General features: G+C 33.8%; 1 pseudogene; it reads right to left on the bottom strand.

The window, feature by feature from the left end:
- LOC116137884 overlaps nt 1-24,171 on the bottom strand; it is a 28,439-nt pseudogene extending 4,268 nt beyond the window's left edge.
- Between the last annotated feature and the right edge of the window lie 89 nt (nt 24,172-24,260).

Genomic DNA, 24,260 nt, shown 5'->3' with positions numbered 1-24,260 from the left:
TTGATGGCGCGATCGTTCCCAATCTCGAAGACATGTGAGGACTTCAATCATTTTTGGAGCAAGTTTAGTCCTCCTTTCATTTAAAATCCTTCCACTTGCACTAAATGTTTGTTCGGATGAGACGGTTGAGACAGGAACAGCGAAAACATCCAAGGCAAGTCTTGATAATACCGGAAAAATACATTTTCTGGCTCTCCAATACTCTAAGAGATCAAAGTGACCTGTTGAAAACATTTCGGGGGTTGCCAAATATTGTTGAAGTTCATTACTCTGCGACTCCATGGAGGACAGCATATTAGTTGTTGTTGTTGTTGGTGGTGGTGCGTCTGAAGAGGAGGCTGTGCTTCGGACTCGGGTCCTCTTCGGCCTATTCAGTGCATTCCAAGAGAATAAGTCTTCATTTGTTTCTTCTGCTACAGCTTCTCTGGATATTTCGCCTCTTTGCGACTGCGGGTTCCCATACCTGTTTTCATATTGGAAATATACTTCGAAAAGACTATTTTTTACCTCTCCTATTTGATTGATATATGATTCGTTTTGTAAATTTTCACTTAAATTGTCAAGACCATTTTCTAAACGTGCTAATTTAATTCTAGGATCAAATATAGCACCTAAACAATAAAGAAAAGGAACGGGTCTCCAATATTTCAAAAAAAAATTTTCCATTGCCTTTATTGGTGCATGTAAAATTTCATCATCTTTGTTTTTTGTAAATAACTCGGAAATTTTTATAATTGCATGTATTACCAATGGACTAGTAGGGTAATACACACCAGAAAGTTGTAAAGTGGCTTGGTAAAAACATTTGAGAAAAGAATGAAATACTTTAGCTATCTTCCAATCATTTTCTACCAAATGATGAGGACCTCTATTATTTGCTACAAAATAACTAATTATATTAGCATAAGGTAAACATGAATCAAGCATTAAATAAGTACTATTCCATCTAACAGGCATATCTAATGCAAAAGTTCTAGGAGACATATTTGATTTTATACAAGCTTCTTGAAATTCAGCATTTCTTTTATTACTACTAGTAATCCAAGCTAAAGATTCCCTAATTCTATCAATATTTTTTTTAATTGTTTTCATACCACTTTTCACAATTAAATTAATAACATGACATGCACAACGTTGGTGAAAAAACTTCAAATTATTATATAAAAGATAATTATTTTGAAAAAATTCTATAGCTTTACTATTAGAACTTGCATTATCTAAAGTTAAACTTATCACTTTATCAATAATATCATAATCTTCTAAAACTTCAATAATTTTATTATAGATTTCTAAACCACTATGATCCACATCCATTAATCTAAATCCTAATAAAGATTTATTTAATTTAAATTCATTATCAAAATAATGACTAGTCACACAAATATAATCTTGTTTAGCTCTACCACTCCAAATATCGGCAGTTAGAGCCACACTAACATGACAACTATGTATTTTATTTTTTAATTCTAATTTCATTTTTTTAAACAATTTTATTAAATCATTTCTAGTTGCAGTTTTAGAATGACTTTTAAATCCTGGAAAAAATGAATTTTGAACAAATCTTTCAAAATATTTATCTTTAGCCATATTAATAGGTTAATCAGTTGCAGCAATATATAAAGCTAATTGTTCCCTATATACATCAGAATTATAATGCCAAGTAGTACCCATATTAGTTATTTGAGTTTGATTACTTTCTCTATTTCCATGTTGATTAATATGTTTATTAGCATGCCTTTTTAAAGTACTAGTACCATTACCTGAATCAGTTTTATAAATATTTCCACAATATTTGTATCCAGCTTTCTTGACTTGAACGCCATTTTCTGTCTTGTAAAACTTGTCGAAATGCGCCCAAACATCTGATGTGTGCTGTCTTCGGTTTCAACAGCAGTTGATGAACCCGCCTCAGTTTGAGATGAAGTTGGACGAGGACGACGATTACAAGGACGACTTCTAGAACCACCGGGAGTTGTTGGAATCGGGGGCATATTTTGAGGTGTATCGAATTCTGAGAATGCGAAAGCAGGACTATTTGAATCTCCTCCTTCATTTATGTTAGTAAAATCAGTGGGACTAGGACTAGGATAGTAGTTTTCTTTATCATTGTAATTGATGGGAGAGAAATATCTATCCATTGTAGTTGAAAAAAAAAATTTGATATAGAAGAAATAAAAATTAAAGAAAGAGAATTGGAATTTGGAAAATTGGAAATATGAAATAAAAATTGCAAAAACTAATAAAAATTAAAATACGAGCAAATTGATAACAAAGAGATTAAGAGAATAAATGAATAATTGAGAGATTAGAGAATATGAGAGAATGAGAGAATTTGAATTGTGACAGTTTATGGCCAATTTATAGAAAAAAATGGGAAAAGAAAATGACGAAAAAGACCCCTCTAATGACTATAAAACGGCTATATTTCAAGGGTAAAGGGGTAATTTGAAAAAACAAATAAAATTTTCTATTTTTTTCGGCCAACCCGCGGGTCAACCCGACGGGTTGGCCGTTGGTGTGTAACAGCCAACCCGCCGGGTTGACAACAGACAACCCGCGGGTTGGCGGTCCTTTTTTTAGAAAGGACAAAACACCTGCAGGTTGCCATTTTGCAACCCGGTCTGTCTTATTGGCGGTTCGGGTTCAACCCTCTTCATTGTGGGCTGGGTTAGGGTTGATCCGCCTAACCTGACATATTTGTTCCACCTCTAATACTAACACTCGGGGACTAGAAAATGTCCAACGGGTTCAACTAAAAGATATTATTTTAGAGGACACCAATTTCAGGTGAATAGAATGGTGTCCAGCTGCATGCCCTCCATCTCCAGCAGGTCAGCATTTCCCTTTCTAAAATCATTATCGTTGTAGGCTAATAAATTTAACCACGTCCTTAATTAGCCCCATAGAAACATATACACTAACTTGTAAGCAAATAACTCCTGCCAAAATTTTCTAAAGCGACGACTTGGGGAGTTGTTAAATTACGTGGGACTGGAATAACGTGTTTATTAAATTCAAAACGAAACAACTGTAGCTCTCCCTGCATTCAAACTAGACAAAGACAGACAGCACGAGGGTCCCATTTTTTAGAATTTCGTCTTTCATTGACCTTTTGGGACAATTGATCAAAAAATTTCTCTCTCAAAACAAAAACAGTTGCAGTCTCTTTACTTCCAAGCTCTGCATTAAAACCCGAACCAGACCGGTTCGACTGAGACCCGGTAGCTTCTCCGGTCTGGTTCAGGGTTTAGGCGGTATTATAATATTTCAAATTATAAGAGTGTTTTGAGATATATCAAAAGTTTAGGGATCAATTGGTAAATTTTTTGGGGTATTTTTAAAATAAATAAAAATTTTAGGGACTAATTTAAAATTTTTAAGGATATTTTTGTAATATATTAAAATTTTAGGGATTCATATGTAATTTTTTAAAAATTAAATTATTGTTGATGCCATCGGTACAACTGATAGGACCGATTGACCCATGATTCGGACAGCAAAATGGCCCTCCGCCTGGGTTTTAAAATAATGCTTCCAAGAACCTTCATATTTCTTTATGTTCTCATGCATGACGTAGAGAACACAAACGCAGTCTCTTTATTCTATAGGTTTAAACCATTTTGTAGCATGAATTATATTGCTAATTTCCCTTCATGTACGTGTTTGGATAGAGAGAAAGCTTAGAGAGAGTTCTACTCGGATCAGTCAGCCTACACTGGACCCAATCTTCATCTGTATCCATCTCATTCAATTATGTAACCAAAAATTACGGGGATGAGTTATGAATGGGTGCATATAAATTGAAGCTCAAATTCCATGTTCTGTTCTGTCAAGAAGTGTCTTTGTCTGGGGGACCAGATGAAACGTTGAACTGCATGGAACACATTTTTAATATTACACCACTAGATCGCATGAAGAGTTGTAAGCTAGCATAGAACAAAAAGGAATTGAAAAGCAACCATCATTTTCATTTTAAACAAGCTGGCAACCCTGACTGGACTAACTTGGTAAAGTTTAGAAATAAAATGTGTTAAAAATCAAGGATATACAGTATTACTATATTAATAATGTGAGATCCCATTATTCAAGTAATTAATCATATGGCACTTCATTAATTTATTGATTTAAATATAACCAAAGTGAACTTAAAACTTATTTAATTTGGTCTTTTTTGGACATTAACATATATGGACTTCAACCAAAATGTGGTCGAGAGCTGAATGTTTCTGTTACTAGTCATTGTGCTTAACTTGTAGCAGATTGGCTATTTTGACTAATTTAGTATTTAATTATATAAATTAAATTTGTGAGATTTCTCTATTTCAAGTTACATATAAACAAGGCAAATTCATTTAATGGTGACTATTTTTAAATTAAATATGTTTTTAAAAAAAAAAAGTATCGTTAAATGTTTTGACTAACTTGGTAAAGTTTAGAAATTAAATATGTTAGAAAAGTATCGTTTGATTTGAATAATAAATGATTCACATTAACAGTCGTAGTTTTCATAAACTGTGCCAGCTCCATTGTTGCTTTCCGTCCATTGAAATGGAGATAAAAGTCTTTGACCACAAAACTAATTATCCGAAATTATTGATGAGTTTGTATTGAATGATAAAATATATAATTATCGTTGGTTCCCTTGTACCATCACCATCATTTTATTTCTTGGTTCCTTGTAATACTAACACTAGGGGACTAAAAAATGTCCAATGGCTTCAGGCCTGGTGGGAACTCGTCCCAATTGGTATGACATACACACGCACCCAAAGGTTTACCAAACAGTTAACACCACCCATTATCTCAAGACAAGCTATCTACAAAATAGTAAAAGAAAGCAAAAGAGAAATCCTCCTTATCTCTTGGCTGCCGGGAACGGACTTCTTGTCACAAACAAGGGTGCCCACCAACTGGAAAAATGGGAGATTGATCTCGTGAGAGCTTTGTTCTTTCTCTGAAGGTTGAGTTTGTGACAATGCTTGAGGCAAGCCTGGGGTTTTATAGGGGGAGGAGCGATGATTGATTTCCCTAAGGTAAGCGACGCTTGGCAATATATTTCTCACATTGATTGCGACCATGTGTCATCAATCCGCGAGAAGAAGTAACCACCATGCTTCGAGATGCCAATCGACGTTTCCTTCCATTGGAACAACCAAGCGACGACTCGATATCTCCTCTACATTAAATGCGTCATCATCCGCATTTAATGCTCTAAAAGGGAATGTCGTTTCAACATGGTTGCATTTAATCTGCATAGCTGACACTTATTGTGCACTTGACATGTCTTCAGAATAAAGATTATTTTATTAAATGGGTTAGCTGTCAAGCGCAACGGATAACATCTGAAGAGGTCGTGGGGCAGAACACTCTTCGCTGCGTATCAATTTCGAGACATGCGATTTCTTATACTTGGTAAAAATATGCTAAGTATTCTCAGGTCGTAGACCAGGTGGATTTTGAAACACATCGTACAACACTGAGTGGGGCCTGATCCAAGGTGAATTTGAAAGAAGGCCATCTCAGGTCCTTTGCTACCCTTAGAGACATGTGTTGCGACCTCCTTGCACCTCGACCAGCGTCATTCGGGACAAGTCAAGTCGCGGCTAATTATTAAGTTCTCAATGTTCAATCCTCAAACCTTAAAAACTAGGGGACTTCTGTTATGCTGTAAGTTAAGGCTGACGTGGACTTTCATTAGTAAGAGCCAATCAGGATTCGGAAAGGTTTTTTGTCGTCTAGGCGTTGCCACATCGCGCGTTGACGGAAGAGGTATGGTTCTTGTCAGTGCAGCAGGGGAACGTTAGGCTCGCAAGTGGTCATGGATTATCCACCTGCCCAAGCCCTACGCAATTTGAGGATATTTCTTATGCAGATAACCAATGGGATGCAAAGAAGGATTTGCACTGTACCTACCCACTTGCAGACTTGTAATCACTACCTTGAACTCTCCCACTATAAAGAGGACACACTCTCTCATTTACGGGATTGATTAATCTTAGTCTAAAATAACTTACACACTTTCCTCTCTCTTTTTGTATTCTCTCTAGATCATAACTCAGCTCGTCGCACGTGACCTGATTTTACCCATCTATTAATATAGTAGTGGATGCTTTTGAGCATCTGAACCACTTAAATATTCTTCTCATTCATTGTTTCATTTCAGTTTCCTTATCACGTGTGATTTCTAAGTCCATTTAGCACTTTGCACGGGTGATTCGTTATGTCAAAATCAAATATCACATGTTGAATAATGGATGTATAATTGTTGTTGGTAGGGGGTTTCTTAGTTTTGTTGTGGGTGATTCGGAATAGGCAATCAAATAAAGAAATAGTCATTTCTGTGGGTTCCCTTGTACCATCACCATCACTTCAATCTCTTGTTCTTTAAATACTAACTAGAGGTGGAAAAGTAACCCCCCGGCTCGGCTCGCGGCGGGTTACACAATTTGGCGTCGTTCCTAACCCGCCTGCCAACAAAGGCAGGCCGGGTTAGGCCCGCCATTTTGGAGAAAATGGTTGCCCAGTCCGCGCGGCCCGCCAACCCTAACCCGCTAGTTGGCGGCGGGCCGGGCTGGGTTAGCCCTATTTTTTTTATTAACTTTTCAATTAATATAACAATTATAATGAATTGTTTTTTAGTTAACTTTTCAATATCAATATTCATTAAATTAATTTTTTTTTGTTAACATTTAAATATAATTCAATTTTAATACATAAAATTGTATATAAGAAAAATTAGACTTATTCATTTCAAAAAAAATAAGAAATACAACAATTATGCCTCGTTAAAAACCTCACCAAAAAAAAATGGGAGAAAAACTTGTAAAGAAAAAGAGTGCAATAATTGACAATTAATTTACAATTATATTTTACAAAACAACTAATTTGGGGGTGGTTCACTAGGACCTCCCTCATCCATATCTCTATATTACAAAATTGAAATGATTCTATTAAAGTATCGTCGACAACCTCGTATTGATCTTGATGGCGCGACCGTTCTCAGTCTCGTAACATGTGAGGACTTCAATCATTTTTGGAGAAAGTTTAGTCTCCTTTCATTTAAATTCTTCCACTTGCACTAAATGTTTGTTCGATGGACGGTTGAGACAGGAATAATGAAAACATCCAAGGCAAGTCTTGATAATACCCAAAAAATACATTTTCTGGCTCTCCAATAGTCTAAAAGATCAATGTTGGCTCTTTGTTGTGATCTACTGGTAACATTTCAGGGGTTGCCAAATATTGTTGAAGCTCATTACTCTGTGACGGCATGGAGGACAGTACATAGTTGTTGTTGTTGGTGGTGGTGGTGGTGGTGCTTCTGAAGAGGAGGCTGTGCTTCGGATTCGGGTCCTCTTCGGCCTTTTCAGTGCACCCCAAGAGTAAAGTCTTCATTTGTTTCTTCGTGCAGCTTCCCTGATGTTTCACCTCTTGCGGGTTCTCATACCTATTTCATATTGGAAATAACTTCGAAAAGTCATTTTTACCTCTCCTATTTGATTGGCATATACTTCGGTTGTAATTTTTCACATAATTGTCAAAACAATTTTCTAAACCTACTAATTTAATTCTAGGATCAAATATAGTACCTAACATAAAGAATGGAATGGGTTCCCAATATTTAAAAAAAAAAAATTTCATTGCCTTTATTGTGCCTTAAAATTTCTGTCTTTGTTTTTTATAAATACTCAGAAATTTTTATAATTGTATGTATTACCAATGGACTAGTATGATAATACACACCAGAAAGTTTAAAGTGGATTGGTAAAAAATTTTAAGAAAATAATAAAATACTTTAACTATTTGTCAATCATTTTCTACCAAATAATGAGGATCTCTATTATTTGCTACAAAAAACTAATTATATTAGCATAAGGTAAACATGAATCAAGCATTAAATAAGTACTATTCCTCTAACAGGCATGTCTAATGCAAAAGTTCTAGGAAACATATTTGATTTTATACAAGTCCTTGAAATTCAGCATTTCTTTTATTACTACTAGTAATCCAAGCTAAAGTAGCCCTAATTCTATCAATATTTCTTTAATTGTTTTTATACCACTTTTCACAATTAAATTAATATGTGACATGCACAACGTTGGTGAAAAAACTTCAACGTTTACAAACGATAATTACTTTTAAAAAAAAATCTATAGCTGTATATTAGCACTTGCATATCTAAATTAACTTATCACTGTATCAAGAACACATAATCTTCTAAAACTTCAACAATTTTATTATAAATTTGTTGACCACTATAATCCACATCCATTATCTAAATCTATAAAGATTTATTTAATTTAAATTCATTATCAAATAATACTAGTCACACATATAATCTTTTTAGCTCTACACTCCAAATATCGGCAGTTAGAGCCACACTAACATGACAACTATGTTATTTTATTTTAATTCTATTTCATTTTTTTAAACAATTTATTAAATCATTTCTAGTTGCCGTTTAGAATGACTTTTAAATCCTGGAAAAAATGAATTTTGAACAAATCTTTCAAAATATTTATCTTTAGCCATATTAATAGGTTAATCAGTTGCAGCAATATAAAGCTAATTGTTCCCTATATACATCAGAATTATAATGCCAAGTAGTCCATATTAGTTATTTGAGTTTGATTACTTTCTCTATTTCCATGTTGATTAATATGTTTTAGCAGGCTTTTTAAAGTACTAGTACCATTACCTGAATCAGTTTTTAAATATTTCCACAAATTGTATCCAGCTTTCTTGACTTGAACGCCTTTTCTGTCTTGTAAAACTTGTCGAATGCGCCCAAACATCTGATGTTGGCTGTCTTCGTTTTCAACAAGTTGATGAACCCGCCTCAGTTTGAGATGAAGTTGGACGGGACGACGATTACAAGACGACTTTCTAGAACCACCGGAGTTGTTGGAATCGGGGCATATTTTGAGGTGTATCGAATTCTAGAATGCGAAAGCAGACGATTGAATCTCCTCCTTCATTATTTTAGTAAAATCAGTGGGACTAGGACTAGGATAGTAGTTTTCTTTTCATTGGTAATTGATGGGAGAGAAATATCTATCCATTGTAGTTGAAAAAAAAAATTTGATATAGAAGAATAAAAATTAAAGAAAGAGAATTGGAATTTGGAAAATTGGAAATATGAAATAAAATTGCAAAACTATAAAAATTAAAATACGAGCAAATTGATAACAAGAGATTAAGAGAATAAATGAATACTTATCAAAAAAAAAAAAAAAAAAAAAAAAAAAAAAAAAAAAAAAAAAAAAAAAAAAAAAGAGCGAGAGCAGTACCTTCGGATCTGAGATCAACAGAGAGAGTTTGATTTTGATTTTGAGAAGAATAAAAATAATATATGCACTGATTTTTAATTTTTAATTTTTTAAAGATTTTTTGTGTTATTATTATTACAAGGGGGAGACTACAATGGCGAGCAACGTGTTGCTTTGTTCTTTGTGATTCTTTCTTTCTTGGAGTGACGAATCTTGAGCTGTGTGTGACGCGAGTGTATGTGTGACGCTGTTTAATCACCGTTCGAAGGGTGTATGTGTTCTTTTGTATAATCACCGTCTGATGAGATTACCCGACGCGCACGCTATGGAAGCATTAAATTGACTTCCTTCAAATTTTGTTCGGTTGAAATTATATAAAGCCCATATTGCCGATCTAACATAGAACTATCAATAATTTAACGAAATAAGAACATTTTTAATGGTGATCTTTATTTTAAAGAATATATTTTATATAAATAAAGAACATCTTTATTCATTTTTAGATATAAAGAACAAATTTTTTATTCAAATTTAATGGTCTCTCTAGATGTGGAGAGCCAATGCATAGAAAGAGACTTAATTTGAGAGAAAATTAATAAATAAAATATATAGAAACTTGTATTTTATTAATTAAAATTAGAATAGAGAGTGAAATTTGACTCTTTAGATGTGGAGAGTTAAACTCATTCTTTAATTTATATTTAAAGAATAAAGAGTTTGTTAGATCTTTTTTTTTTTTTTTATGGATAAATTCTTTATAATAAAGAGTTTGGGTCATATAAAGAGTCATTTGGAGATGCTCTAAGAAAACAACTTCTAGTGATTAAGTGATTTAATTGAGAGAAATTATAGAAAGTGATCTAAAATTGGGGTTGGTAATGAAAACTAGCCCAAGTGTTGAAACCATCTCATGGATTAGCCCAACCAAAATTCTCCATATTTTTTGGACAAAAATGCCCTTATATACATAAACTCATATTCAACCAAACCCAAGCCCTATCCCTTCCTAACCCTTTGCAAAATCTTTCCCTCCTCACCAAATTCAAATCAATCAATCCCAAACCCAGCTTTTCTCATCCAAATCTGGTATTTGACATTTAAAGCTTGGCCAAAGTTTCTGGATCATAAAATCTGAAGGTTAGTCAGTTTTTTTTTTTTTTTTTTTTAATTTCGTCATGAAATTGTAGATTTAGAGATTATGATGAAGTTCTCCTTTGTTTGAAGTTATATGGAGCTTGTTTGGGTTGGTTTGGATGATTTGTTGTGTATTATTCTATTCAACTATTTTTAAACCCCTAGGTTTGTTAATTTAACTAAAACACCCCAACAAAAAAGTTTATAAATTGACAAAAACACCCCATCCACCCACATATTCCGGAAGTTGGTGGCCGGCTGCCGGCATTTAATGGATGGGTGGGGGTGTTTTTGTTAATTTTAAAACTTTTATTGTAAGGATGTTTCACTAAATTAATAAATATAAGGGATACAAATAATCTTACGAACACATTTTCAAATTCAATCATCTCCTCGTAATAATAACCCAACTCAACTTTTTCAAAAATACTACTCAAATAATAAAACAAACACACCCTTAAATATTTCATCCAGTGCCCATCTTAGTTCATGCTTTATATATTTCTCTACACTACCTGATACAGAATCGTAACATGTGATTCTCACTACTTGCACAATATAGCACTACCACTTATGAGACAGCTTTAACATCAGATAAGTGTTCGAAAAGGGCATGGGTACTAACTTTTTGTAACACTTAGTTGTTATGGAGAAACCCATCAATCATCAGGGTGATGCAAGCCCCACACAAAACAATAGATAGAGATGAATTGTCATAGGGTAGTACAAAGCCCTAAACCAAGTAGCAGACGGAAATAGATACTTGCAAGGCTACTAAGTAAACGTTGCCAGTTTTTAAGTGACGTCTTCAGTAGCACAAGGTGATCCCGTAAGCCATAAAAAAAAAAGAAAGAAAAGAAGGAAAATGATTGAAGCAAAAGATAAATATACATTCCAATATATTGACATAAAAAATAACAGGTGTATGCAAAACAATATTTCTCATACATAAAAGAAATAATCAACAATATTGCACAAACAAGAAATAAATGTGTATGAGCAAAAAGTGTGTGGCTGTCTAGATTTTTTGGCACATGAATGTATAAACTTCTCAAAGAACTGTTATTCTTACAATTTTGTTTAAGTAAAAGCTTAAATACTCATATCAAAACTAATGGACAATTATTAAAAATTCATTCAGAAAGTCTTCAACAACAGGGTGAAACCCACCCACTAGTTTTACTTTAAAGGAAAAAGTGGTTCATTTTCTAACCTCTGAGAGAATAGTTAAACAATCCATATTCCCTTGTATTTGTAGGCATATATATCAGCAGCATTTGGAAGAGCTAAAATCCTTGATCCATAAGCTACAATTAGTTACTAACTTCCCGAAAAAGAAGAATGCCATTAGGAGAAGACGAGTCAAAAGTCAAACGCTGGGCTTTGTTTAACACGAACTCAGCCAGATTTTAACAAAGGGTAGTAACGCATATTAAGTCAAATCATAAGTCTACCTTTTGGCAACAAACAGTTCAAGTCACCCAATAGGGCTCTAAAAAGATACCACACAATGTATTAATAACAACAGGAAATAATATAACTGATACCAATTAACAAGAGTAAAAAGAAAATATAAAATACAATTTTCATTTTTTATTTTTTCTTTGGAGAAATTTTCTTTAAAAAAATTGGAATGAAAAAGCAGTATACGGAATGTTTTCATCCCTCAGATATTTTTTCATCTAAATCATATTACAGTTGGCGTATGATGATCTGGATAGCCTTTGTTCCCAGTAAGTTTCAATTTTCTCAACAGTGAACATTGCAATATGAACTTGTGACTTCAGTTTAAAAAATGAATAATACTACACTTCCCAACTAAAATATCAATATCTCATCCCGAAATATGTGTCATCTTATGTGGATTGATGTGTAAATGAATAGTAATGTCGTAAATGATATGTCAACACCACATACGACGGCACATCACTTGGGAAGGAAAATTTGGGATTTCATTTGAGAAGTGTAGTATTACCCTTAAAAACATGCCTTTACATATGTTTATCCCCTAGGTTTGCGAAATGTAGAAACAGTGGAGGGAGCAATAATCACATATTTCTCTTTATGTCCTGTTTTGTGTTAGTTAATATAGTTATTTATTATTTGTGTTAGTTTCTGTTCCTCCCCTTTCTAGAGTCTATACAATTTCAATTGTTTGTGATATTATAGTTTTCAAAAAAAGATTAAGGTATATTATGAAAATACTAACTGACCAAAAGAATTCCAACATTAAGAAGTTTTAGGACCCCGTTAAGTTAGTGCTAATAATATAGAATATTGGCATGTCAGAGACCTCAGATCTCAACATAGTGATAGATTAACAGTATCTCCATACCTCAGGGGTATTCAGTCCAATGTGAGATTCCTTTCAAGAGAGTGGCATGTGTGCTGATATAGCCAATCAAATAAAAGCCATACGTTGCGACTGAAAGAGGTCCGGAAAAAGAAAACCATATTACTGAGTTGTCAATAATAAAAAATTTCAGAAATTGTGTGTGTACCAACCTATTTGTGGCCATTGCAATTCCTCGGAGATCCCTCATTAACCCAATCAAAGATACTTCACCGATCAGCACGAAACATTGAATCAGGAGTTGATTCCAAAGTGATAAAAACCTAAAGCACCATAAAACTCACCTTAATACCACATAACAATAATTAAAAAAGAAAGAAAGCATTAATGCATTCAAGAGTAAACATGGGCAATGATTATGTAAACGTCATCTACAAACTAACCACCAACAGGATGGCAGTTGCAACATAAGCACAAATGCCAGTAACAACAACCACATGTAAATGCAAGAAAAAATATGATAAGTATATGAAAATAAGCAATAAATAATCCACTGCATTTCAATCTAATAGCTTTGATCATTAAAAGAATTCATACAGAATTAAATTAAACAATCTTGTCCATTAAAGTCACTTCTAATAAAAATAAGAGCTAATTATGAAATCCTGTCTTCCAGTCCCCGTGACTATAAAGAAGCATCTTTATAAGAAGGAAGACAATCTACCTAAATCAATTGATGTAGGATAGAGGGAGGAAGAAGGAGGGAGCAAAAGAGGGATATAATACAGAAAAAAAGAAAAAAGAAATGGGAGCTAATTAGAGAGAGAGGGCTCTCCTTGAAACAAACCATTTAATTAAACAAAAAGGGATCAGTACATCAGAAAATCAAGGTTAGTCCTTTGGCTCCATAGTACAAAAAACTCAAAAGTATTCCATATCCACATGCACTAAGATGCTTTCTCCACTTTAAATATCTTGAGATTACCTCAAATCCTGTCAAAAGATATAACATTTAAGATCATTGTGTATTATTAACATATCATAATCACCTATAGGATTTGAAAAATTATATGGCCCACGGTGCCTTAATCAACCCTTTCCAAACCCGCACATAAAAAAAAAAAAAATAATAATAATATAAATAAAACAAACACCTACAATCTCAAGGAAGGAGCAAGATCCTCTTTTAAGACAGTAGAGATTCAGAAAGCCCATTAACGTTATCTGCCAAAAGGCTGAGAATGGTGTGAAAGAATATGGAGAAAGAGAGGTAGTTTACTTGTAAAGGGGATCCATTGAGACTTAAATTTCACAGGGCTATCCTCCATGAAAATCAACAACCAATGGTGTAGTAGAAAGTTGTCCTGCTGCGGGAGCATCTGTATTGTTCCAGAAAGGAAAGTGCTCTCTCTGAACAGATAAATTCAAAACAGGGCCTTTATGTCAAGGATTGATAAAATTTCAAACAAATAAAAATCAAACTAACAATAAAAGAACAAATGGGATAATTTTAAGTGTGGATTACAGTATGATTTGTACTATAAAATTGACAGTATCCAACTTCAAAAGAAGCTTGCCAGTCATATCTGCGAAAAGAAATACAGTAGTAAAAAATACCTTCTTTTACAGGAAACAAAAAGTTGATTACTGTATAAGAAGAGAAAAAGAAGTGGAACACTTGTAGTCAAACAAGAAATTGCCCTCAGGGGGATTACATGAATTCTTAAAAACAAAAAATGCTAATGTTTCCGATACTTCTAACAGTACAATAAGGTGGCACTACTAACCCTGATGCAGCTCAAGAACAAACTTAATGTGTGATCAATAACCTCCTCACTCTGAAAATAGGCATACACAAATTTAGATACGATAAAAACTTAGACACATATAATAATGAACAGAAGTTAAACAATCACCTCAGTGTAACACTTGAGGTTTGTAGCAATTTCCAACAATGACATTCAATAGTAACATGATCATGAAGTCCAAGAAGCTAGATAACCGTGCATATAACTGCTGCAACCAAAAAAAGAGAGCCTCAAAAGACACGAGACATGTAGAGACAAAATGTATAAAAAAAAAAAAGTTCAGAAACTTAATTACCTTGGAGGAATGCATGCTTGATCACCTACATAGACTTTCTGAAATGCTGTAAAAAAAGAAGAATTGCCCGATCAAGTCTCTGCTTACTCAATTCACGATATCTCTGCACAAAAAGATGATGGGAGATTATTGCAAAAAAGCAACTCCAAAAATTGCGGTAGAATTTAGTCCCAAGATTTAAATACATGTGATGTTCTGCTAAATTTAGAAGAAATCTCAGTCACTGCAGTAAAGGACATATATTCTTACATTCCAAGATAATAACCATCATGAAATGGGTTTACAACTATAAGAAGAAGATTAGCCAGTCACAAAAAAGAAAGATAAGGAAATAATCTAAGCAGAAACAAAAATTCAGTACTAATTTAACAAAATCAGATAGCAGGATAAATGGACTCGTCTAAATTGAAAACCGAAGAAGCATAAGGAAACAATTGGATCAAGTATCTATAATCACCAATAAGCACTCATTTCAATGAAGAGAGCAGAACTTTCCCATTGTTACAAAGTTCTAAGAGATGTCTTCATCCCTTACCATAAAATTTTAATATATTGACAAATAAATAAAGGACCAGATTTGGATCAGCAAACAATAAAAGAATGACAACAATTTTGGCAGTACAAAATTGTCAACAGTTCAACTCCCCACCATTAATAGTGCAAAGTCTAAAATAAATCCACTAGAAAGAAAGAACAAAAGCCAACCCACATTAAAGAAAACTGAAGCAAATCAATCAACACTTGATAATACCCACACAAAATACTGCAGAGTGTCGCCATTCTATCTCCAATTGTTAGGACTCCTCTTTCCGAGTGAAGAAAACCATGTATAAACTAAAAGCAATGCAATAAATCAACATACAGATCTTCAGAAGCCAACCAAATTCCAACCTCCAATCAACCAATCCTTCAATTGTAACATGAGAAAGGAGCAATTACGATTATTACAGCACAGCAGCAAAAATTTGGTTTTCGGTAACAATCCTTGAGAATCAAATTTAAACAATCTGCTCAAATGAAGCAATCCCTCGTACCAATAAGAACTGGTCATAAACTGAATTGGCTATAAAAGATACAAGCAAAGCCATATCCAAAAAAACCCAGAGATATACTATAACCTCAAATGCAATTCATACACCATCATCGGCTAAATCTAATAAGAACTTTCCCCGAATTAAGCCAATAGTCTCCCACACAACATCAGAAAAAACCCAGAGATATACTCCCACTAACAACCCAAGAGTACTAACCTGCAACTTAAGAAATATCTTCCTAATAATGCCAAAGACATTTTCCAACACTCATATGCAGCTACTGCACATATACAGTTCAATTATGCTTCAATCATGGCTACCATGTCAATATCCATTTAATAAATCTCAATACCTAAGAGCAGATATTTGTAAACAATAATTTGTTAGCACCATAAATTTCAATCTGGGCGCTGTGCCCTCATGATCAATCAGCTCTTATTTTGAAACTCCAAAATCGATCCTCCTCCAGAGAGAATCTCACAATGCTTCAACTGTTTCTCAACACAAGCTTAGAATGCAGATAAATCAGAATAATGCAAATAGATTGAGAACTGGTGATTTCTTCAACCTTTGGAACTAAGACCATTCAACCATGATCAAAGTTTTTTTAAATTCTTTATACTTACTACACTAAGCACCACTGCACAGAGTTCTAGGGGAGAGAAAATGGAAGTTAACTTTCATGATCTACCTGGGTATGCAGCCCACGTCAGTGCATTTATACTGCAAAACACGAGCTGAAAGTTCTGCATCAAGCACTTCTTGTGATTCCATGCTGACAGCAGAAGGTAATTAGAGGATTAATCCATAACATCCCTTAAATTTCTAACAAAATCATGTTGAAAAAAATAAATAAATAAAAAGACCAGAAGAAGCTCTTACCTACAGCCAGTGCATTGTTTTATTTTAAGAATAGCAGCAATGATATGAACAATCCAAGCAAGCTTGGCTTCAATGACGGAGAGTTCAGTGTATCACGGTCGTACACGTGCTCTTTCTAATATGTAAGTAAAAAGTATACTGAGACTCAATTATCAATTAAGGACATGATGGATACTCTAGATGCAAAAAAAGAGGCTTTCTGATAAATAATCATACCGTATATGACTGCAGAACAGGCTCCAATTTTATTATACAAGCCACTGGTTTCATACGCAACCCCGGACAAACAGAGGCATCATAAACATCGTTAACATTGAACAATGTAAATATACTGAACACATCATATCAAAAAAAAAAAAAAAAAAAAAAAAAAAAGTTCCATTGACCACTTTTGGCTGTAAAAGTTAAAAGAAGATTAATATATGTTGATTTCAAACCTGGAATCTGCAAAGGTAAGGAAAGCAATCTAGGATCCTGAAGGAGTTCACATTGTCCAGTGGATTCTCTGAAAGATCATCTGGGAATCCAGCCTACAGGATACATAGAAAAGGAAACATAAAGACAGATTCTCATTAATAAACTAACTTTATCATGAAAAGTAGTGCAGTCCCAAAGAAAAGCAAATTTATCCGTACTGAGTTAAACCTTGAAGGGATGAAACCTTCAGTAATTTTGGGCACAAATTCATCAAGCAGACTTGGTGCATCACCTTTCAAATAAGGTACAGATGTCCAGTCTGGACCAAAGCCCCAAGAGGTAGTATACACTGCGTGCCCACTAGTAGAAGACATAAATTTGATTAGATTTCAAGTTGAAGAGGGGTAATATGGTCCCCAATATCTTCCTTTAGGAACACAGAACAATTTACCAAAACACCAGATAAATGTTCAAGGCAATATTATTTAAAAAAAGAAGCAGGAAACAGATTATTATTATGAGAAAAGAAATATACAAAGAAAGTGAACCAGCCATTTCTAAAACCAATAGCATACAAAGTTCAAGATTCTAACAGGATTCAAGTTTCAAAACATCCCATCAGATTAAAATTTGATACAGTTAGACATCAAATCTTTAGGAAATTTTTAAAAGTATGAACACCAGTCAAACTGCCAAGACTGCAAGGACTTTAGAGTAAACTCTGCTACTAATGTATCCAACGCTATAGCTTCCACATTCACAAGCTCCGACAACTGCAGCCCAATTTCAAAATTTAACAAACTTAAGCAATCAAGTAACATAAACAGAGACAGGCAACTAAAACCATCTACCTTGTATTTAATAAGTTCCAGTAGTGAGGCAGAGAAACAATTAATTACCAATAGCGTCTCCAAATTGATATGCAACTCAATTATCAATTTTAATATATTATAAATAAAACAATAAACAACCATAATATGCTCAATGCATTATAATAGTGCATCAAAATAAATAAATAAAAGGCAATACTAATAGTCTGATTACAATCAGAAATCTTAAGAAAGAGGCATAATGGGGGGGGACTTTTTATGATATTCCAGAATTCGCTAACCGCTTAGTGACTTGAGCCAAATCATGACTCCACAGACCCTACAATCTTTGACAAGTAAGAACCTCCTTTCTTTTTGCCAGTTGGTGATCTCTAAGGAATAAAACCTGTACCTTAAGGTGTAGACCACACTAATGGACACGTGGCATTTCATACAAGTTCTTACACTAAGAAAGAAGTCTTGTAATATATTGAATTGTTGGTAATTAATGACAATAACAAATGCATTTAATGTAATGAATGCCGTGTCCATAGTTGTGTTTACCTTTAGTTGTTATGCTAAGCCGATTTAAGCTATAAAAAGCCCATGCAAGTGCTGTAAAATCGAGAGAAAAAAGCTTAACCGTATGTAATTGTGAGCTGAAGTAAAAGTGTCCAATTTCTATGAAATAACCATATTTCTCCTATTTATTAATAACATCTTCCATAGTTTACTTATCACCTTATTTTCCTATTGTGCTATATATTCATATACACATTTTTTACAAGTTATGACACAATTTTACGCCATTAGATCTAAGAACTTTGAATGGTTGAGATTCAATGCAACTTGGTCATTTAATGCACTTTGGAAATGACACAATTTAGATTCATTTCAACCATTCAAATGCTTTAATCTAACGACTCAAAGGTTGCGTCAAAACTTTAGTTAAAAAAATGAGGTTCTTGAACCTAACCCATGTGCGTAGACACATGAACTGCAATTTAATTTTCACTTAAATGTTAACAATTTTCACTTAAATCTTTACATCATTAATAATCTTCTATCTGATCCAATCCAATGATCGAGAGAAGAAGGTTAAGATGTAGCAATTAGGACTACTAAATGGTATTATTACACACACACATGCATACAGGTTCATATCCCAAGGTAATAAATTTATTTAAGAAACTAGTCAACATAAAAATAGAACTACCAGAATATGCATCTGCAGATACTCATCATATGTAAAATTCAGCACTTATTAAACAAAAATGTTCACTACAACACATGAAATATACATGCACACACTGAGATCAGTTGGTACTATGGCATATGGAAATGAGAAGAAACTAACATCAAAAGGTCATACAACAATTACTGATAATTCACTCTGAAAAGTCCAAGAAGGCCAATACTCATGGTAATTATCATGATCAGCAAGACCTGAGTCGCCATGGGCACCATTTACGAAAGATGAGAAAATTGAAATAATTAAAGGAAAAATAGCACAATGGTTAAATACTACACCAAGTATTCATAGTCAAAAAATTATATCCATGACCTAAGAAATAGGTGACAATTTACAACAGAAAACTTCAACGTTACCATAAACTCTTCAAAGTTAGTTGATTTGTTCAAACCTGTTTTACTGCAAAGCGTAGTACTAATTAAAAATGATAAAATTGTGTAACCAACAAATTTCAACCACACAAAACAAGCACCAGTGAACAGATTCCTGCCTGAAAAATTTGCCAAGTATATTATATTTAAGATCGAACTTCCTTGTCTATACTTTTATAGTGCAAACTAAATAGATCCAAACTCTGCTGACTATTACCCAGCTTTAGTATACTTTTGACACAGGAAGTGGTAAGATGATATCCAGTTCAATGTCTCCCAAATTATCATTAAGACCCATTAGCACAAGCAATAAGTATGAAGAAAACTGTCTCATGTATTCCAAATAAGGAAACTGTATATAACCAAGATTTAAGACTCTCTTTTAGTCAAGGAAGAATCTGTTATATCAATCAGGGTAATCAAAAGAAATGTCAAAGAAATAAGAATAAGATAAGATATACATAAATGAAGAAAAACACTACAACAAGGAGCAAGCGATGCAACAATCCAAAATTACCTTGCCTGTTGAAGAGTCTTTGGTTCCTGTCATCAAATGGGCCAAGAACTTAGAGCGAGCTGCATCATTCGTAAATAAAGAACGTCTAACGGAAGCCAGTCAACCAAGCACTCCAAGCCTGGAAAGATAATTTAGACAATTCCCAATTTATAAAACTCTGAAGAAGACACTTCATGACAGTAAAAAGAAAATATACATTCTATAATTTACAGGTCAGTATACATTCTAATTACAGAAAAAGCAGGCCAGCAAGACCAATGCAATGACAATCCACCATTTTGCAATGACATATACAATAACTGCAAGTGATTATAAATGTTCAAACTAACAAGGTATATGCCCAAAAGAGGTTACATCTGGAAATTCTAAAACGAACATCAACATCTATAACCTCTATTATGAAAGGATGATCATTAAATATCCTTCCTGTACAACAGTTTTTTTATATTTTTTATTTTACTTTTAGTACCAAAAGACACTGAATGTAGTCCATAAATATGTAGATAAGAAAAAACTGCAATATGTTAGTGTCCCTGATAATCATGGATTCTCTAAGGAGTAGACTATGAGATATAGATGCATGGCAGTTTCCAAAGAAAAGCTTCACTCCCATCATATAATTCTAAACAAAACTGACAAAGGTTGGATGGACTTCTAACTTTCGGTGAAGGATCAAAATTTTTTATGAAGGGAGAAATCTAGAGCTTAACTGACATGCAGCAACTTGTAAATATGATTCACATATAGGGCCTTCGCTGATCACTTTATACTTCGCTTATTAGCCTAAAAGTCATTTACAGAAAAGTAAATATTACCGCGCAGTGTCATTTTCCCTTTTCCAGGCTAAAAAACTGACAAAAAGGCTATACAGTTTTAAAACACCAAATTGTCCACAAACACAACTCGAAAAGGGGGGTGAGAGGTCAATCTATCAAATTCCTAAAATCTGTATCTGATAATCCCATGCCAATTCCATATGGGCCCTAAATTCTAAAGCAAAAGCCTTCATGAGTACACACATAAAGCAAAGTATTTAAATTTACTAGACTGCTTGTGAATTAAGGGATGAGGTAAATAAAATGCAAAGTACGTGATCAATGTAAAATATGAAGTTCCAGGTAAAATAGTTCAGTGGTTAGTAGCAGCAATGGTTAGTATGTAGTTTCATGATCTCCAAAGCACTAAAACTTAGGACAAATATGATATGCACTAACCTCCTTAGAAAGAGGAGCCTCTGCAATAGCATAATAATCAAAGAATACTTGCAGTGTCGAAGGATCTCTAAGATGGTCGCCAAGAAGACGGAATCTGAAAATGATCACCATATTACTTTAATCTGTAAACTCCATAGCACAAGGCACAAAGTGGAGAGCCTTTAAGCAATTAATAAAAACAAATGAATAGAGAAGTTATGCAATCAATACCGAACAGTACCAAACTCTTTGAACTTTCATCAAAGATGTCCCAACAAAATCAAAAGATAAACATTTAGAGAGAGCGAAAGAGCCAACTCTGCAATCGACTGGCAACTGTGTAATACATAATGCAAATCGTCAAAATGATAATTTATCAACAAAGAAGCATAAAACGTATACATAATAGTAGAAATAAGAATGACAGAAAGGTTATAGAGAGAGTGAGAGAGAGAGTAATACATATAGAATAAAAATTAGCATAATACCATATTTTTCAGTGACTCAATGATGTTAGGATATTGGAATATTTGAAATAGTGATTGATCCCTAAAGGAACAGGCAACCCGTCGATGATGTGTTGAAGGCAACCCTGGATTAGGCTGACATTAGGTATCAAGAAATATACAAAAGATGTTAGAAAGTCAATATATCACAACCAAGACAAGAACAATATAATTGAAAGAAAATAGAAGAATGATGTATATATAAAAACAATATCATTACTAGAAAAACAGTACAAACAGGTGGACAGCAGTCCACAAGATTGAAAATCCCATTCAAAGCAATATAGGAACAACCAAAACCAACTACCTAACCACAGCTTTCCAGCTTAATGAATAAAAAACAGTTAAATATCTTAGAAGCAATAGAAATCAGACCCAAAGATAAACAAGGAGATGAACCCCACCCCCTGAAAAATCAGCATCTTCTCCTAGCTTCATCAAAAATCCTTCTATTCCTTTCCAACCAAATAACCCAAAAGAGTATCATCACACAACAAATCCATAAGACCTTACTCCTTCCCCAAATGCTGCAAAGCTTCTATAAAGACTATAAGAAGTTTAATCTGGTTTTGGATCAAAAGCTTAATCAATAAAAACTATATAAAAAGGATTTCATTGATAGTAATGATCATGGTTCTATTCTATAGAGCAACTATGATTGAAACCAAAAACTATGGTTATACAAGACAAAAAACCTGATACTTTGTTTGACATATTTAGTTAAGAAGGCAAGATGAGAATTTATAAGAAAGAGAGGATAGAGAAAAAATGGAATTCCATTTCTCCTTGTGTTGGGTGATTGAGAAAAAATGATGTTTCTCCCTGTGTTGGGTGATAGAGAAAAAATGATGTAAGGGGTGGACCCACAAAATTTAAAAGCTTATACATTATGCTCATGTTTGTGGTGATTTTAATTTTCGTCCATTTTTAGCATTTTTTGGGGAGAATGCCTCCATTACGTTTATGTTCTTTTGTGTCTGTCACCCCTCTTGATTTGCTGCATTGATCAGATTTGTGCTTATATAGAATAGCACACTTTCTAGTGTCTTTGCTTCGTTGATGAATTTGTGTTGACTTCAATTAATCTAATTTGTTTTTAATAAGAAAAAAATGAAAGTTGTATAATAAAAAGAGCTATACTAAAGGGACAAGCAATCCACTAAAGAAACACAAACATGAGAAAACAAGAAGAGGCTATATATGGTGTATACTAGAAAGCCCAAAAATGGCAACCACAAATGAAGGCCAAAAAAAAAAACCAATGCCCCCAACTATCAAAACTAAACATATCACAGATCTTGTCCCAATTAAATGAAAAAGAAGAAGAAGGAACAATCTCAAGATTCTTTTCTCATTGATGCCAAGGAATGTTGATTTCACCAATCTGACTTAGCAGAAAAGCAATGCTTTAGCTTAAGATATTTTAATACCTAAATTTTTATTATTTTTAACATATAGAATCAAAAGATGATAGGAGTACTTGATTTCAAAATGATTAAGAAGAATACATATTTATAGGCAACCCACAACATCTTTTCCATTAAGGACAAAAAAAAAAAAAAAAAGTATGGTCTACATTTTTCCAGCATCTTACCATTTCCATGAAATCATTATGACAGTCACAAACATATAACACCACCCAAGTGACCCAACATATAAATTAACCATATCACCTTAGGGATACATAGCACACAAGAGGAAAATGTAACTGATTAATCTCAGACACAAGCTGATTCAATATCTTCAGACCAATGGCATAGTGATCTGATGTCGCCGGCCAAAAAATAGAAAAACTTGTAAGCATCATTTTCTACACTAAACAGTCGATTCGAAATAAAATGGCAGAAATACCAATGGCATGATAAGAAGTAAAAACAGCTCGTGAACATTTTGCTGCATACTTCCAGTTGTAGTACATCACCTGCTCAAGAAATTCGTGGTCTTTTACCAAGTCCCGGAATCTATCATCATCAAACCAACCAAATTGGTAAGTTACACAAGAGTTGAATCAACGACGCCGTCACAAACGGCTGCAATTCAGGTCCTCTTGTCGCCAAATGTTATAAATAACTCCCTACAACCCCACCACAAATTAAATTAAAAAAATAAAACAAAATTCGCGTTCAATTAAGAAAGTAAACTAAATCAATTACTGATATCAAGACGGAGCTGCAAGGCGAGGCTATGCTCAGTGACTTGCTTCAACAAACTCGAACTGGCGAGCATCAATGCGTACGGCGTCAATGCATTGTCAGAATGTATTGGCATTGTGAAATGTACCCGTATTCACCGAGAAGCACTTCAGAGTGTTCTCCGCGTGCGCTCGCTCCGCGGAATCTTGCGAATTGTATAACCTCTCACACAATGCCTTAACTGCGCCAGGCTCTCCATCCAAGACCAATGGTATAATCCAAACACAACACAAACTAATCATTCATTCGATATCGCAAATATCAATAAATGCAGAAAAAAATCTAAAA

This window comes from Pistacia vera, unplaced genomic scaffold (genome assembly GCF_008641045.1).
Source record: "Pistacia vera cultivar Batoury unplaced genomic scaffold, PisVer_v2 Contig337, whole genome shotgun sequence".
Taxonomy (NCBI): Eukaryota; Viridiplantae; Streptophyta; class Magnoliopsida; order Sapindales; family Anacardiaceae; genus Pistacia; species Pistacia vera.
The sequence above is the reverse complement of the archived record's forward strand: the minus strand, read 5'-3'. Positions and strand labels throughout refer to the sequence as shown.